This window comes from Pongo abelii, chromosome 7 (assembly GCF_028885655.2).
Source record: "Pongo abelii isolate AG06213 chromosome 7, NHGRI_mPonAbe1-v2.0_pri, whole genome shotgun sequence".
Lineage (NCBI taxonomy): Eukaryota > Metazoa > Chordata > Mammalia > Primates > Hominidae > Pongo > Pongo abelii.
Window position 1 is genome coordinate 72,712,556 of NC_071992.2, and position 7,222 is coordinate 72,719,777.

Below are 7,222 nucleotides of genomic sequence, written 5' to 3' on the forward strand. Positions count from 1 at the left end.
AATGAAAGCTAAGTGACTTTTAATATGGTGATTATTCCATCTTATCTGTGTGTTGAGTCTGAATTTACCAGACTAATTTTAACTGGATGCCTTCTTTATCAAGTGTACACCACAGAGAGGAATTCTAATTCAATTCAGAAGTTCTGAGACAGTAAATTCTCCAAGTGCCAGGTCAACAGCAAATGTATGGATCATTCTGCCCTTCCAAACTCTCACATCGATACTGGTACATAAGACTGCAGTTCCACGTAGAATTGAAATTACCAAATCACGCAGAATAAACTAACAGGCATCTTCTGCATGAGTCAATTAAGACCTTAAATGAAAACATAGTATCTTCTTTCTAGTCTCAGTGATTACATTTTTAATTACCACATATTTTCAGGCACATCATGGAATTTGACAATTGATAGATTTGGTAAATTCTTCCTGGCTGCTATGGCTGGGAATTAAATTCCAGTTCACATAATTGTGTTTGTTGTTGATGGTCCATTATGGATATCTACTACAACTGATAAACTCTCTAATCTCAGCTCCACTTGGCACAATGTGGACAAGTCCAAAAAAGAGAGATTTGTTATTGTCAAAAACAATGAGTTTAAGTGAAACCTGTGACTACTCAAAAAGACCACATCCTTTGAGAGAATAGTCAGAGACTTTCAACAGCAATGTTAAATTAGTCTAGCTCAATTACCATTCTCTAGCTTAGTAACAGAAATAATATATTTCAGAATCTCAAGATATTACTACCCCAGGACAGCAGTTCCTTGAGTTCCTTATTCACTGTGCTTTGATTTCATTTTGTGTAGTTAGTGCTTATAAATAAGTGATTTCAATATGTGAGATTTCATCTGACCTATCCAAATATCTGGGGAAAAAAAATAAAAAGAAGTGCCTAAGATTCTGTTTGTTTCATAATTGCTGTGGTCTCCTCTTTGATATTTCAAGCAGATTATTTGCAAACAAGTAGAAATCTCCATGCTAAATAGTCATCCAAACAAGGTTTAAAGTCACTGGCAGGAACTCCATTGCAAAACAGTTTCTAAAAAAAAAAAAAAAAGCCCAAATAGAATAAAATAAGAAATTTTCACCATTATATATTGGTACCATTAGGAAACATGGCAGAAAAATAATTTTTTAAAATTTTCTTGTAAGAACAATGTTAATATTTGATATTAGATGTTGTGTTGTTCACTAAGAATCTAATATAAAATAAACCGTATATGATCAATTATAGAAGTTTAGGTTATAAATGCACATATATTTATCATCCATAATTGATTCACGTGTTACTATAATATTCCAGCATCTGCTAAATTTAGGCATATTATTTCACCTTCTTTTTTTTAACAGCTTTAGAAATAACATTTATGTTTCCTATGTGCAACATATACTGGTGTTTTCTTTTTTAAAAAAACTATTTCCACAGGCTTTTGGGGAAGAGGTGGTATTTGATTACGTGTATAAGTTCTTTAGTGGTGATTACTGAGATTTTGGTGCACCCATCACCTGAGTAGGGTACACTGTACCCAGTGTGTAGTCTTTTATCCCTCACCCGCCTCCCACCCTTCCCCCACTCCCCAAAATCCATTGTATCATTCATATGCCTTTGCATCCTCATAGCTTAGCTCCCACTTACGAGTGAAAACATACGGTGTTTGGTTTTCCATTCCTGATTACTTTCACTTTCATTATATACTGTATCTCAATGGTTTATCATCTATATAAGTGGACTTCAAAATGTGCAGCTTTATTGTACAGGTTGAACATCTCTCATTTGAAAATCTGAAATCCTAAATGCTCCAGAATCCATAGTATTTTGAGTGTGTACATGATACTCAAAGGAAATGCTCACTGAAACAGGTCGGATTTTGGATTTTCAGATTAAGGATGTTTAACTGGTAAGTATAATGCAAATATTTCAAAATCTGAAAAAACATCTGAAATTGGAAACACTTCTGGTCCCAAGAATTTAGGATAAGGGATATTCAGCCTGTATCCTATTTTGACATAAACTAATATGTTTTTCTGGCATTTTAAAGATAGCAACACATCTTTGACCATCCTTCCATTGAAGAATGGACCAGTTTTTCATCCTCTTGAATTTAGGCTGACCTGTGACTGTTTTGTTGTATATATTACAGAGGAAATGATGCCACACCAGTTCAGGACTTACCCTTTAAAAGGATTGGCAGATTTCAGCTCAGTCTCTTGGAACCCTGAGCTGTCTTAGAAGAAGGCTGACTATTCCTATGGGAGAGACCACACAGAAACTAAAAATACTTGGAAGAGGAGAGGGGCTCAGTTGAGCCCAACCTTCCAGCCAACTCCAGCAGGGTGGCAAGTATGAGAGTGAGGATATCTTGGAGCCTCAGCAACCTGTGCTATCCAATAGCTATCAGCCACATGTGACTACTGAGCACTCAAAATGTGAGTAATTTAAATTGAGATATGCTATGAGAGTAAAATAGATATTGGATTTCCTTTTTTTCTTTTCTTTTTTTTTTTTTTTTTTTTCTGAAACAGAGTTTTGCTCTTGTTGCCCAGGCTGGAGTACAATGGCACGATCTCAGCTCACTGCAACCTCTGCCTTCCAGGTTCAAGTGATTCTCCTGCCTCAGCCTCCCAAGTAGCTGGGATTACAGGCATGTGCCACCACGCCCAGCTAATTTTGTATTTTTTAGTAGAGACGGGGTTTCTCCATGTTGCTCAGGCTGGTCTTGAACTCTGGACCTCAATTGATCCTCCCGCATCAGCCTCCCAAAGTGCTGGGATTATAGGCATGAGCCACCATGCCTGGCCACATATTGGATTTCTAAAAATATGTTTAAAAATCTCATTAAGAATTTTATATTATGTTTAAATAATATTTTAGATATATTGTATTAAACAAAATAGGCTATTAAAATAATTCCACTTAAAATGTTTATATTAGGCTATTAGAAAATTTAAAATTACTCTTTCTCTATGTATATATGTTTGCATAATTGGACAGCGCTGCTCTCAACCATCCCAACCATCAGCTGAAAAGCCAGTGATTTCAGTTGGTATTACTTGAGCCATTCAGCTGAGCTATTTCTGAATTCTTGACACACAGACCTGTGAGATAAAATAAAACAGTATTGTTTTAAGCTATTAAGTTTTGGAGTAGTTTCTTACACAGAAATAGGTAACTGAATGACATACATAAAAATATTAAGTAATTCACAGAAATTATGTTCAACCTCTTAGAATTTAGAAGAAAGCAACGTGCTTGGCCCAAGCAACATTTTCACAGTCATGGTTAATAAATTAAAACCTAATGCCTGATTTTTTCCTAAATTAATTATTTGTAGCAAGTATGGAGTCTTAAATTTATTGATTTAAGATTTTGTCTTTGATAAAAAACTCTAACTACTGAAGAGAACACATAGGAAAAGAAATAAACTGTAGGAAATCAAAACCAATATTTTAATTGGTTCTGTTCATTTTATCGGGGAACAGAAACAGGAGATCTCAGTGCTTCATTATTAGTTACATTGTTTGCATTAACATTTGCAATCATCAATTGAAATGTCAAAAATAATCTTTATCCAGGGTTCTTAAATCAGAAAAATCCAGATTAACTACTAGGAATACTATTTTCTGGCTAGGCAATATTGAGTAAATAACATAGCTTCTATGAATCCATTTTCTTATCCACACAATAGAAATGACAACATATTAATTACCTATTGAATTATTGTGAGGATTAGGGGAGCTAACATATGTAAAGCACTTATTTCAGGGCCTGGCACAAGGTAAATGCTCTGAAAACGATAGATTTAATAATAATGCATAGGGTAATTACATATGAAAGATTGAAATAGTAGAGTTGCCCTGTCTCAAAAAAATTACATACTTGGTTATGGCATAATTATTGTAACCCTAGTTGTTGTGAAAATGTTATAAACTTGGCTACCTCTTACCTATCTCTTGATTACACAGGTGGAGCATCCTGCATGATTCTATAGCACTCAACAGGTGTCTGCCAAGCGGACGGACTACAGACCCCTCCGGCCGCATGATGCTGAGCCTCCTCTTGGACACACGAAGATTAAGTTAGTCAAGCATGGAGATTCCTCCCTTTCCTTCACAAACTCCAGATGTTTGGCATCTCCCCGATATCCTAAGACCTCCTGGACTGGGAACAAAATGAGCGTAGTGAAAGAGGAAGCAGCTTTAGAGAAAGCACCACAGGGAACAAACCAATAAAAAAGCAGGAAACTCAGCACAAGCCTGATTTATGTCACTGCATCTCTCTACTCTCAGCCCCATTCCCCCAAACTCCCAGCAAGCACACAAGCACACACAGGCACACACATGCACATGCGCACACACACATGCACATACACAACACATACACACACATGCCTTCTGCCAGCAGCTCTCTTTCTCACTCTCACTTTTCTTTTCAAATGCTGGCATTTGAAAAAATCCCCTATTTTGTTTCACCCTCCTTTTCTGCCTCCCTGAAGAGCTTCCGAAGAGGAGTTTTGATGGTGCGTCCGAGTGTTAATAGATTCGGGAGTGTGAAGCTGTTGCCTGAATCTCATTCCCTGAGAGTGCCTTTCTGTTTTTAATAGTTAAGAAAGAATTGATCTCACCTCTGTTTTAGTCTCTGTTTCTAAACAGAAAGAAAGAAAGAAAAAGGAAGGAAGGAAACAAGGAAGGAAGGAAGGAAGGACACACAACGTAAAAACAAAAACATTTTTACGACGATCCCTTTTTCAACAGCTAGGGGCAATCCAGTGTGCTCAGTTGTGTTAGTTCTGTGTCTGTCAGGAGAAAAAGTCATGTAGAAGTGATGATTTGGTTCTCTTGGTGGGAACACAGGGGAAGCTAGTTGAAGGCAATGGTTGTGGTGTCTTGAATGGACAGGCAAGTCCGGTAGTCAGAAGCAGATTTTGATTAGAAACGGAATTTCTTCCAGGAAAATACATTGTGTCTTCATGACAAACCAAAAATAAACCAAATATTCTGAGAACTGCCTTTTAAAAAGAAAGAACAGGTTGTTCAATTCAAACACTTTCCTGAAGCAAATTGTTGCAGGCTGCCAGCCGCCTTCAGTACCAGCCACCCCTCCGTCCTCCCCAGGGCCGGTATAAGGGGTGCATGAGAGATACGTGCATGCGGAAGACTCCACCATGATGCCTGGCTCCCATTGCACTGTCCCAGAGCAGTGTGGTGGCAGCTGGGGTTAGTGCTATCTGTCATGAAAGGGCATTCTACTCGGTTGGCAGAGAACACTCACACACATGGAGAAGCAGAGCCATCAGTGCAAGAGTTAATTCCCATTTGCAATAATACTAAGGATGTCGCATTCATATACACTCAACGAGCACTAAAGGAATCATAGGCATATGCTCTCACAGGAGATAATGTAGCCACAGTAGATAAAGGAGGATGTCCTGGAAGAGGGGGAACTTTTTTTAAGCCAAGGGAGAAAACCACTGGAAAGTAAATCTTTGCATGTAGCTGTGCAGCTCTGCAGATCTAAAATCTGTGCTTTTTAAAAGTATACTCTGTGGAGTAGCAGTCCACATCAAAAGGTCACAGTTTAAAAGTTTTGCATTGTGCTTGGGTTATCCCTTAAGATGTTAGTTATATCATCACGAAAGAACAAGAGTAAACTGTAATTTACTATTTTTGGAGTATTTTTTTTGTTGTTAGGCATTTGAAGGATGAGATGCACAGTGCCCAAGAGTGTGTCACAGCAGCAATTTCCACTTTATGCAGAATTAATACTCAATTACTTATCTGCTTACCTGGACCTTGAGTGAATAATAGATTCCTAATAAAGGGTTTTTGAGCAAATGGATAGATTGGATGGATTTATGTTATAGCAACCACAACAGCAAAAGAAAATCAAGCACTTACAAAACAGGAGTCAATCAAGTTTTAACTAGAGGAGACACCAAAGTATCATACAGTGGAGTAAAAACTCAAATGTTCTGTGCCAAGCTCCTGTCATGCCAATTGTATGTGTTTGTGTGTACATAGGGTAGCTAGGGTTGGATGTGTAATCATCCCTAAAATTCATTTGATGAAGAAAAATACATTTTATTTGAAATCATTGTCTATTTTTATTCCTGCCAATATTTTGTATAACATAGAAGTCTGCCCCAGAGTGTAAATAAATAATGATGAAGGTCACAGATCTAAATATACTATCTTGGTTCAATAATGGAAAGATAATTTTTTCCTCTTAATATTATTTTTTTGTTTGTGAACTTTGTATTAATTTAGGATTTAGGCCAATAATACATTGAATAGCAACTTTTTATATTCCTGTAAATTGTGATATGCAGCTTCATGATATATTGTAAATAACCAAGCATCACTCTATAGATGGGGGGAAATGCTTTTTACCATAACCACGGAAGATACATTATGTCTCTCTGAAGCCACGGAAACTTTCTAGCTGCTGAAAGCTGTTGGCACAATGCAATGCACCTTAGCAATGGAAGCATCCCCTCTGCCGCCTCCTGCTGAGACCCAGCAAAGGCCATCTGCTAATTGTTCTTGTCTTTGGAGTTCTCCCTGTGACCTGCAGAGAAGGTTCTCCATCCATATATCAATCTCTCTCTAACCCTCATTTTCTGATTTCTCTGGTGAAGCCAGAATGGTCCCAGGAGAGCTCTAACACACTACATATCTGATACTTAAAAAAGACCTCTTCATTACATGGCTTCAATAATGGTGGCCTAAAGGGAGCCCAGGCACCCTGTCCCATGCTCAGGGGAATTAGAGAATGCTCCTGGGAGAATACTCCACATGCTGTGTAAACCTGGGAAGCTCAGGGCTTAAGCCTCAGAACAGCTCTAGACATCCTGAGAAAGGCTGAGAAGACACAAGCCAAAACAAGCATGAAGTCATCTTCAAATTTTTTATTTCTGAGAGAGAAAATATCTCTTTCCCTTTCTTTAAACATGCTATTACAGTGTGGTACTATTTGTTTTTTTACCACACACACACAAATATTGCCCATATCTAAATATACATCTTACCCAAACACACAAGAAATGGAGCTAAAGTTTCTTTTTAGCAAATTACAGGCTCTAGCTATCTATGACTAAGTCCAGGGAGATCAGGTTGCTGCATCACGAGGCAGCTTTTTGCCCTTTGCATGCCAGTGTGCTGGGTGGTATGTGCTGTGTGTACAAAAGGAGACTCTTTGATGCTACGAACACTGGTCTCTGTG

At 37.8% G+C, this 7,222-nt stretch overlaps 1 long non-coding RNA gene across 1 annotated transcript; it reads left to right on the forward strand.

The window, feature by feature from the left end:
* Positions 1 to 2,228: 2,228 nt before the first annotated feature.
* On the forward strand, positions 2,229 to 6,226 carry LOC100937029 (uncharacterized). The gene is made up of 2 exons (XR_151204.3): positions 2,229 to 2,430; positions 3,967 to 6,226. It is a non-coding gene; the product is annotated as an uncharacterized LOC100937029 (long non-coding RNA).
* The last annotated feature ends 996 nt before the right edge of the window (positions 6,227 to 7,222 follow it).